This window comes from Pseudonaja textilis, chromosome 1 (genome assembly GCF_049901715.1).
Source record: "Pseudonaja textilis isolate UNSWEBS1 chromosome 1, rPseTex1.2, whole genome shotgun sequence".
Taxonomy (NCBI): domain Eukaryota; kingdom Metazoa; phylum Chordata; class Lepidosauria; order Squamata; family Elapidae; genus Pseudonaja; species Pseudonaja textilis.
Genome location: NC_141990.1, coordinates 60,918,526 through 60,930,414, shown reverse-complemented (window position 1 = coordinate 60,930,414; position 11,889 = coordinate 60,918,526). Strand labels below are relative to the sequence as shown.

General features: G+C 40.6%; 1 long non-coding RNA gene across 1 annotated transcript in view; it reads right to left on the bottom strand.

Annotated features, from left to right (window-relative positions):
- Positions 1-7,825: 7,825 nt before the first annotated feature.
- Positions 7,826-11,889, bottom strand: part of LOC148127636 (uncharacterized) — a 143,257-nt gene continuing 139,193 nt past the window's right edge. Inside the window, exon 3 of the long non-coding RNA XR_015743982.1 lies at positions 7,826-7,872. This is a non-coding gene — a long non-coding RNA (uncharacterized LOC148127636). The remainder of the gene's footprint in view (positions 7,873-11,889) is intronic.

The following is an 11,889-nucleotide window of genomic DNA, read 5'->3' as shown; positions in this document are numbered from 1 at the left end:
TTTTTGCGATTCTCTTAAAGAGCCAGACACAAGCCTTCACTCAGCAGCGTTTGGCTCAATATGAAGCTGAACATTTTACCTCTGATCACATTACGCTTGAGAGACGTAATACTCTAAACCCAGCTACCCTCCTCCCCACAGAACAGGAGGAAGGTAATCTCCATGATTGCCTCCATTTAGTGCATGACTCTGAACTACCCCGCTCCGATTTAACAGATACCCTGCTACAAAACCCCAACATTGAACTCTTCACGGATGGTTCCTCCTACATGCACGAGAACAAAAGAGTAACAGGAGCAGCTGTAGTCTCCCTACAAGAAATCATCTGGGCTTCCCCCCTTCCCCGCTCCCACAGCGCCCAAGCAGCTGAGCTTATAACTTTAAGTAAAGCTTGCGAAGGTGCAAGGAACCGATCTACTAACATCTATAAAGATTCCAAATACGCTTTTGGAGTCTGCCATGCAACAGGAGCTCTATGGAAACAATGGGGTTTTTTTTAACTTCAGTGGGACAACAGATAGTACATGCACAATTAGTAGCCAAACTATTAGAAGCCATCCAATTACCACAAGCGCTAGCAGTCATCCATTGTAAAGCCCACCAAACAGATGACTCTACAATAACAAAAGGAAACCAATATGCAGATGCAACAGCCAAATGGGTGGCAACCAAACCTCTACCTCACACCATCATGACACCAGCCTTAACAACTAAACCAGAACTACCATACAAACAATTTCTAGATAAAGGGGAATCTGAACAATGGAAAAAAAGTTTTCAGCAGTTTTTGAGCAAGGATTTTGGAGAGTCCCAGATGGCAGACCCATAGCCCCATGACGTCTCCTGAGGTTAATTTGCCAAAGACTACATACAAAGGGACATTGTGACACACAAGCTATGGTAGATGCCATCAGGAGGGTATGGTATGCACCTGGAGCCTATAGTGAGGCTACAAGAATAGCCACAACATGCCAAACCTGCCAAGCAAATAATACCACCTCCAGAAAAGCAATTCATGAAGGAGGAAGACCCTGGGCACAGAAACCATTTGAAAAGATCCAAATGGATTATATACAGCTACCTAAGGCAAATGGGTATCAATATGCTCTTGTCTACAAGGACCAACTAACCCACTGGGTAGAGGCCTTCCCATGTCGCCATGCTACTGCCCTAGAAACAGTCAGACATCTCCTCAAAGACATTGTGCCTAGGTTCAGGGTCCCCACCATTCTGGACATGGATAGGGGAAAACACTTCATAGCACAAGTCCTCACACATATATTCCAGGTCCTGGGCATTACCCAAAACCTCCATGTGCCCTATTCTCCGATATCATCAGGAGCCGTGGAGAGAGCAAACAAAGAGGTGAAGACCCTACTAGGCAAACTCTGTCAGGAGACACACCTCTCCTGACCACAAGTGCTCCCAATTGCCCTCTTTTATATCAGAACTAGACCAAGACAGGACATAGGTATTTCCCCCTTTGAGATCCTTTTTGGTCGGCCCCCCAATACCCTACAAGGCCTAGATTCTCATTTCCTTTGCTTAGATAGGGGGGATAGGGCTCTCTCTTCTTATCTTACAGCCCTGCAAAAGAGACTACAGACCCTCTGGACCCAGAGTGCGCTGACACAGACCTTAGCCCTAGAAGAAGCCCTGCATCCATATGAGCCAGGAGATTGGGTGTGGATCAAGTTCTTCACCAGAACCTCACCTTTACAACCCAAGTGGAAAGGACCCTACCAAGTCTTACTAAGTACACACACCGCCATAAAGGTTGCAGAAGGAGACTCTTGGATACATTGGACACTTGCAAAGCCAGCAGTCATAGACCATAGCCAAACTCCACCACAATCAATCCCACTCAAACTCAAGAAAACAGATCAATGGACACTTGCAGCATTCTTCAACACCACTGAACCACACAACTTTGAGGAACCAAGTGCAAACGTTGAATTACACAAAACTGGACTCCCAGGTGCTGAGTTATAAAACTCTATTTTTATTTTTTAATTTTTTTTAAAAAAAATTCTCACCTTCTCCATTTTTTCTCTCTTCTTTTTCCCTTTTGTAACAAGGAAGAGACTTTAGCCATACCTTTTAGTAATTTTTGATACTTGATCTATACCTTTTTTACATTGTTACCCTTTTTTTTTACATTGTACAAAAAAAAAGAGGGGTGGGGGAAGAAAAGGAATCTAGCAATGGGAAACATGAAATGCAATATATACTATGTATTATTATCTGTAACAATTGTAACACTTGTAACACAAGCAACTGCGTTCCTGGAACCAAAGTTTATCCCAGAGAAAGGAAACGTATGAGAATATTTAGCAAGAGAAATACTCAACACCACTAAATTTTGCTCAGCAGGAGGGAAATCAGTCAAGGACATCTTAACCACATGCCTAATGGGAGTGGCAACTAGGCCACATAACATCATTAACTATACCACATTTAGAAACCTTCCTCACTCCTACGAAAGCATTTTTAGCTGGGGCCACTCTACAAAAACCAAGGACCACACCATGTAAACCCTACACATTGCTGCAGTAACCACCTCTGAGAGATGCTTTAATGTGCAGCACACCTAGGGTCACAGAATGCACCAGTCTTAGCAACACAGAACTAAAATGCAACTACACAGAGACCATATCATTCTCATATAGTTACCTAAAGCTCCCACCAGGGTGGTTTTTCCTTTGTGGCTTAAAAGCCTACTCATACCTTCCTGCAAATGCCACCAATGGCCCCTGCACCTTGGGAAGGTTAACCATGCTTATGCCATCCTTACAAAGACGGCACAGGAGAGCCTTCCAAACTCTAGACTCAGACTGTGACTCCAAAGTCTCCCTTCCCACCAAAACAGAATATGTCTCATTGGCAATATCCCTGGTAGGGGTACCTGGATTGGCAGTGCGAAATTCTAGAAATTTGAATAGCCTAGCATGTACCCTAGCAAAAGGCTTGAATTCGACCTCCCATGCCCTGGATGCCCTAACAGAAAACTGAGGGAGGTCAGAGAAGCCACCCTGGAGAATAGGGCAGCAATAGACTTCCTCCTCTTGAAGCATAATTATGGCTATGAAACATTCCACGGGATGTGTTGCTTCAATCTAGATGAAACCTCAGGACTCGTAGGGAGGGACATCCACCACCTGAAAGAGCTAGCTCAAAATATTGGTCATGAGCAATCATTCCTGGACTTTTCATGGCTCTTCTCATGGATGCCAGATTTCCATTGGCTCAAAATCCTTACAACAACCATAGTCACTATTTGTGTCTTTGGAGCCCTCATGTGTTGCCTCTGTCGATGCATACCACCCTGCCTTAACTGCCTAAAGGCCTGTATTCCCTCTCAGAAGAGAAAATCGAAGGGGAGACAGGAGGCCATGATGATGATCCAGATTGATCACAAATACCAAGTATACCCAGACACTCAATCAGAGATCACCCTCTAAAATAAAAAAAATAAAAATAAAAATGAAGGATTGTGGAAAGGGAACTTCACGAAGACAGTAGTGTCACTCAAACAGGAAAAGCCCAAGGAGAAGATCAGGCCAGCCATAAAACAAACTTACATAGGAAAAGGAATCAAATAAAAGGTATTAAAAATTCCCTATAGACAAAAGCCTAAGTAATTAAGAAAACTAGACAAATAAGAAAAGGAATCCTTTACAAACACAGGACATACCAAATAAGCAAAACAAATGGACAAAAGACACACAAAAAATATAAATTACAAAAGAGACAGACAGGAGATTGCCACAAAACAAATATAAAGAAAACCATTATAAAGCTAAAAGAGATTAGGAAAAAAAACCGATAATACAATCTAACCACCCCACAGAGTTTGCCCTCCAGTGGGAATAAAGACAAACTCAAACAGGATTTGAAACATTAAGCACAAATACGAACATTCACACAAAATCAATTCACAAAGGGAGAAAAGGGTATAAAAACCAGGGACTTACCATAAGAAGCCAGCTAGCCCAGGAACGCAGACTTCTCACTGTCCACCACCTTCCTGAAAAATAAAAAGATCCAGCTTTCATGCAGTTGTCCGTATCCTTGCGCCGGAGCTCTCCCAGCAGGAAAATTGAATCCTCGGAAGCAAGGCATTTTGACACCTTTCAACAGGCACACGCATTTTCCCCCCACTGGATATTTTTATCCCCTGAAATCTACAGGCTTGGCAGTTCACTGTAAATAAATCTTCATTTTTCTTTCGGGCCTGTTTACTGATTTAGTCAGATAGTTGCTGTTTACTGGCACCATTGAAAAATTGAATCTCCTACATCTAAGCAGTTAATGTGTGGTGTAAGACCACTAGCATAATTATCCTCAATTTTTTTAAAGAAAGGCTCAAATATCAGGAACATCTGTGTGTGTGTGAGAGGGGGGGGGTGTTGAAATTGAAACTCCACATCTTATTAAAAAAACTATTGCACATATGATGTACAAAAAAGGTGTGGAGTTTTGATCGCAGGGTTATGAGCAACCTTACCTCACCCCTTGCAGGTGCTCGTGATATAGAAATATGAACAAATTATGTATGAATATTGTCTGCCATCAGTTTTTACCCACAGGCATCAGCAGCCTGGTCATATAAACAAGCAAACTTCTGAATTATGTTTTGGTTTATCAGATCCCCAGAAAATGATTGTTTAATCCAGGGGTGAGCAACTATGGCATCTTTATGACCAGTAAACTTCAACTCCCAGAATTCCTGAGCCAGCTCAGGAAGCCCAGAGGTGATGAAGTTGCCATAGCTGCCCACCCCTGGTCTAACCTGAAGCAGAAAAGTCACACCCAGAATCCACTTATAAAATGAGTGCTGGGTTTGCCATTGGAGTCAGGCTATGAATTATGCAGTCAGATGAGTATCCGCAGGTAATTCCTAGCTGTGTCTTGAAGTAAAATCTTCAATGTTCTAAAAAACATCATTTCTCTATTTGAATAAAAACTTACCATAGACACAGTGGACTATATAGAAATTTGGACTGCTTATATTCATTTATAGTTTAATTTCCTTTTTAAATCTTATTGAACAAATTGATTTAACTAGTAATAATTTAGCTGCATAACTTGAATATATAAATCAGAGCTGCATATTTTTATGAGTTTTCCTTTTCTCTATTTTGTCTTTCTCCTTTCATTTATAAAATAAAAGTCAGTGTGACTTAAAACAGGGAATGATATTTTAAACCTCAAGCAATTTAAAATTAAAACTTGCTCTTAACCAATGTTCTTGTTAAAGAACCTGAGCCCTTTTCAGAAGACAGATCACTTTTTCAAAAAAGCGTATTTGTATTGTTTGCAGTTATATTAAATCACAAAGATAGGAAAGAAAGAGCTTGTTATAATTCAAAATTATTTCTGGGAATATTGTAGTTGCATTTCACTCACCATTTCATTGACCTCTTACAGCAGAGGCCTCCAAACTTGGCAACTTATGCTGGCTGGAGAATTCTGGGAGTTGAAGTCCACAAGTCTTAAAGTTGTCAAGTTTGGGAACCCCTGCCTTACAGCAAAGTAAAACATGTATAGGCAGTCCTCAAGTTATGACCACAAACGAGCCCAAAATTTATGTTGCTAAGTGAGACGTGTTAAGTGAGTTTTGCCCTATTTTACGACTTTTCTTGACACAGTCGTTAAGTGGATCATTGCAGCCATTAAGTTAGTCACACGATTGTTAAGTGAATCTGGCTTCCCTATTGACTTTTCTGGTCAGAGGGTTACAAAAGGGGATCCCGTGATCCCACGATACGGCAATCATCATAAATGTGAGTCAGTATGCCAATTGTCTGAATTTTGATCTCATGATTATGGGGATGCGGCTACGGTCGTAAGTGTGCAAAAGGGTCATAAGTCGCTTTTTTCCAGTGGTGTTGTAACTTTGAACGGTCACTAAATGAACTGTTGTAAGTCGGGGGACCACCTGTATTGTATTTAACTTACCTCAGAGTAATGCGATGCAAAGGACTGGTTGTTTTTCTCAGTCAAAAGAGAATTCAATCCCTCCTACGTGAAAGTTATATAATACTATGGTACCATGAAGAATGTTTGACTCCGTAAAAGAAAGTATCTCTATCAAGCTAACCTAACATCTCTCTAGTCCTTAACTATACCACATAGCCAGCAGCATAAGTTCCCTGGCAGCATTCAGTTCCTGCCTTCTGTTCAATATTTGTCTTTCTCGAGGACATACCAAGGGTGATGTATCTTTCACAGTAAGGAAAGAGTGGAAAGTACTGTTCCTTTTCCCCCCCTTTCCCCAATAGCAGTACTACAGTTGTCTTCGGCTTACAACAGTTCTTTTAGTGACTCAAAGTTCAAAGTTATAGCACTGAAAATAGTGACGTACGACCCTTTTTCACACTTACGACCAGCATGAGCTGTGGTGGTGCAGTGGTTCGAATGCAGTACTGCAGGCTACTTCTGTTGACTGCTGGAGGACTGCAGTTTGGCAGTTCAGTTCTCACCAGGTTAGAATAGAATAGAATAGAATAGAATAGAATAGAATAGAATAGAATAGAATAGAATAGAACAGAATAGAATAGAATAGAATAGAATTCTTTATTGGCCAATTGTGGTTGGACACACAAGGAATTTGTCTTGGTGCAAATACTCTCAGTATACATAAAAGAAAAGATACATTTATTAAGAGTCAAGAATCAAAAGGTACAACTCTTAATGATAGTCATAGGGTACAATAAGCAATCAAATCATACTAGGAAGGTCAATATAAATTGTAAGGATACCAGCAACAAAGTTACAGTCATACAGTCACAAGTGGGAAGGGATGATTGATAAGGAGTGATGAGAAGATTAACATGAATAGTAGTGCAGACTTTGTAAATAGTTGGACAGTGTTGAGGGAATTATTTGTTTAGCAGAGTGGTGGCGTTTGGGAAAAAACTATCCTTGTGTCTAGTTGTTCTGGTGTAGAGTGCTCTATAGCGTCGTTTTGAGGGTAGGAGTTGCAACAAGGTTGACTCAGCCGTTCATCCTTCTGAGGTGGGTAAAATGAGGAGCCAGATTGCTGGAGGCAATATGCTGACTCTGTAAACTGCTTAAAGAGGGCTGTGAAGAACTGTGGTGGGGTATATAAGTCTAAGTGTTAGTGCTACTGCTATCCCCATGGTCCTGTAATCAAAATTCAAATGCTTGGCAACTGTCTCATATTTATGATGGTTGCAAAGTCCTGGAGTCATGTGATCACCTTTTGCAACCTTCTGATCATCAAAGTCAATGAGGAAGCCAGATTCACTTAAGAACCTGATTACTAATTTAACAACTACACTGATTCACTTAACAAGTGTGGCAAGAAAGTTCGTAAAATGGGACAAAAATCACGGAACTGTTTCACTTAGCAGCAGAAATTTTGAGCTTCATTGTAGTTGTAAGTCAAGCACTATCTATACTGGGACACAACAGCTGCTACAGTTGGAAGACTGGGTCCTCTCCCCTAAAGTTCCTCTTTTAAACCTTCATCATACTTTATTACTTTACCTACAAGCCCCAAAGGTGCTTTTTTCAAGAGGCAACTGGACTTTCTGGTTTTTCTTTGCAGATGTTTCGCTTCTCACCCAAGAAGCTTCTTCAGCTCTTCTTCAGCTTCTTGGATGTGAAGCAAAACATCTTTAAAGAAAAGCAAGAAAGTCCAGTTGCCTCTTGAAAAAAGCACCTTTGGGACAACCATGTTCTGGGAGGGTTGAGAATCTCCATAGACATTTACCATCCTCTGTAGCAAATGGGAAATGGAGAAGCAAGAGACTTCTGCGTCAGTTCTGCAGTAAGATTGTTTCCATTAGACTCCTGTCTCCTTCAAGTAACTCAGCAGCAGTCATTTCATTAGGCTATCTCCGTCTGTTATTTGACAGAAGAGAAGTTTTCAGCTTCACTTCTTCTTAAACTGCTTCTCCCTCAACTGATCATTAGCACAACTTTGCCACCAAAATCTACTATCAGACTTTCATTTCTCTCGTGTCCTAAAACTTTGCCTTTTGGGCTGGATGAAATATAGGTGTTCTGTAGTCTGAGCATAAGAACTGCTTTAGTATCATATTTAGTAAACAGTTATAGGATCCTTTCCAACTGAAGAAGGAGGCAAAATGAATATTTTAAAAATAAATAACTAAAGTCAATTCTTTTTCTATCTTCTAGCTGGCATGTGGTTTCAAGCAATCTTCCATGACAGTCCTACAAAACAAAACCAGCTTGACTTCAGTAATATATCTGTACCATACACCTTCAGATTATTGTGTTATGATAAATGAAAGAAGAGTCCATGAAATTGGGGGATACAAGAACTGAAGATTAAAGTTTAAAGAAAACCAGGGGGAAAAAAAACATTAACCAAGAAGTACCTTTGAGTCAGAGGTCGTATTCAGCCAGTTCTGACAGGTTCTGAAGAACTGGTAGCAGAAATTTTGCAGAAGCGGTAAATACCACCTTTGACTGGGCCTGCTCCCATCTTTATAATTCTCTGCCTCCCGACTCCCAGCTGATCGGCTGGGTCTTCTTTTGTTGCCCTTCACAGGAGAACACAGCTGGAAGTCAGGTTAGTGGATGGGGAGGGAATGGGGATTTTACAATATTCTTCCCCTGCCATGACCACCAAGCCACGCCCACCAAGCCACACCACGCCCACCAAGCCACGCCTACAGAATCGGTAGTAAAAAAAGTTTAACACCACCACTGCCTTGAGTGTTATCTTTATAATTCTCTATTCTGGTAAGAACATATTTTTTACATTAAAGAGATCAAGGGTAGTCCAGTTTTAGAAGCAAGATAAGTCATTGTGATGCCGGCTGTGATTCTACTTGCAAGAATTAAATTTTGTCCTACCTAATCATCAATAGCTTCCATGTCCATAAAGAAATCCATAGGTGCTATTGTAAGAGAAACTGGTTTTCAAAATGAGAGCAATTAATATCTTTTTCCCTGGCTGCTATTTTGCTTGATTCTACAGTTACATTTATAGTATATTTCTACTATAAGCTTGAGTTTGTAACAATTATTGGGAAATAAAGATCTGCTGAATTCCATTAAGATGCTTCTTGTTATCAGTGGTTGGGAACACCCGCGGGGGGAATGCTATTGCCCTCAGTGCCTATGGCCTAACTAGAAACATCTGGCTGACCTCTCTAAAGACAGAAGGCTACACTAAATAGATTCATAGGCTGCTGTAACACAGCTGTTCTGTGATCCTTAACACATTCTGAATAAATGTGTGCATTTCTTGAAATGGGCTGAGGTCACCCACAGCCATTGGCGCTATCCTGTAAAGTTCTTTGATGGTCTTCAGGCCTTAATTGTTCTTTGGTTTCAAGAGGAAAAAACATGGCTGTTCTCTTTTGCGGTGAATCATTCAGCATTTCTTACAAAAACGAACATGAAAGTTTGTATAGCACATTTTGCTCCAACATGTGTTAAAGGTGAAGTAATTGATTGGAGCCTTAACTTTCCCAGCATTTTTTTTTCTGTGGCATGTAAAGAAAGCAAAATCTCCAGAGCTTAAGGAGATCCCCAGATTTACAAGAGTGTTGATGGCATTTGGACGCTTGGGTCTAAAGATTTACAGGCCATTCCTGGCAGTGCTGATATCCTCTATGTCATAAATAGTCTTCTTGCCTATCACTTGCATTTACCTAACAATAACATGTGTGTTACCTTCTCAAGCAGGCACATTCCACAGTGTAATGTCACTGTGATTTACTGCCTGTTAAAGAACTCCCACTGTGTTCTAGGAGATAGTATGAACCTTTCTATTGACTTTCTGCCCTTTACATTATACATCAGCATCAACTACATTGTCCCTTACATAGGTGAGTTACCCCCCAAAATGGTGAAGTGCCACACAATAATTCTTCCCAATGGGCATACCAAAGTATTGGACTGGTTTAATATTCTCAAATGTTCTTTGCACCTTTTTGCTCAAGTTTCATTTCAGCCAGTATTCTTTCTTATGGGAGGAAAGTTATGAGGCTAGATATCATTAAAGGGAGTGGAAGTTAGGGAAGCAATTCTGACCACCCTGAACTACTGTAGTAACCAGCATTGCCAGTGATAACCACTTCTCACATTCTTTATCAGCCTAATGAACCCTAATGTCATTCCATAATTCAGTGGCAGATATTTGCATACAGGGGTCCCAGATTCAGTACCCTGGAGAGCCACTGCCAATGAGGGATCCTGGGTTTAGATGGGCAAAGAAGCCAATCTGGTACCTGGGAGCTTTCTGTACCAACAATTTAAAAGTGGATATATGAGCAAGTGGAAAGATACAAAACTATTGTCTAAATCCTTATGAGCAACTGCCAAATCAGTGTTGACATTTCTGGACTAGTTGGATTAATGACCTGACCTCATAGAAGGCAGCTTCTATTGATGCTAAGAAATCATCGGGAGTTTTCCCAGCTGTGCTAGCTATCTAAAAAAAAACCCTAGCTTTAGATTATACTTTGCTAGCAAGCATATTTGAGGAAATGAAATGTTAATGAAATGTTAGATGAGCAGTGATGCTGTTCGATTTGAAAACGTTTGGATAAGACGTCCTTGTGCACTCTAATTCAACTATTTACCAAGGAAGAATAATAGAATAGAATAATATAACTGGAAGGGACCTTGGAGGTCTTCTAGTCCAACTCCCTGATTAGGCAAGAAACCGACTTCAGATAAATGGTTGTTCAAGCTCTTTTGAAAAATTTCCAGCATTGGAGCATTCGCAATCTCTGGAGGCAAGCTGTTCCACTGATTAATTGTTCTGTCAGGAAATTTCTCCTTAGTTCTAAGTTGCTTCTCGCCTTGATTATTTTCCACCCATTGCTTTTTGTCCTGCCCTTGGATGCTTGGGAAAATAGCTTGACTCTTCTTTGTGGCAGCCCTGAGATATTGGAACACTACTATCATGTCACCTCTAGTCCATCTTTTCATCAGATTAGGCATACCTAGTTCTGGCAACCGTTCTTTATATGTTTTAGCCTCCAGTTCACTTGATCTACCTCTTCCCAACACATCTAGGCTTCCTGGTTACCCTATTGCAGGGCTGTCAAACTCCTATCCAATGGGCCAAATGCATCATGTGCTGGCCACACCCACGCCCAGTTTAGCAAAGGGGAAAAAAAGTCCCGATACATCACATCATGTGATGCTTTGAGTTTGACACCCCTACCCATTAACAGGGTTTCTAATTAGCAAAATGTCATCTTCTTTTCTTTTGCCACATCAACACAACCTTTTATTCTCTACAAACCTTCCTGATTACAGGGTGCAAGACTTGTTCCTGAATAGAACTACTGTATATGCACATGGAATTGAGTCAAGCATGTCAAACAAACCCACTCCACCCTGGGACTCCCTTTAAAGTATCTTTGCTGAATACTTTCCCATTACACAGTGAAATGCCCCCTCTCAATTTTTCTATCTGTAAAAGTAGGGTGGAGAATCCTTGTTGGCTGTTGTTACACAGCCCTGAGTACTGGGGGAAAATGTTTTTTTTAATAGTCTTGCTGGCCTTGACAGAGGACAAATGTCTTTTTGAGTTTAGATTTCAGCTGAAAAGAGACATTGGCTAATGATTTGCTAGCTGAGAAATCATGAGATGAGAAAAGACAATAGTCCTATGACATGATGAATTTGAAAGCGGTTCCTATAAAACAATACAAGGGTTCAGATATATGGAATAGTTCATCCTTCTTATGTACCTCCACGTGCTCCACGTGCTGAAACTGTAATATTGGATCTAACTGTTTTAGCAAGATATTCATAGTGACATCAATTTAAAAAATAAATAAATCTAAATGTTCCATATCCGTGATAAAATGCAAGTGATAAACTGAATTGCATAAGATGATCATTTGATTTTATCATACCATTTGCTTT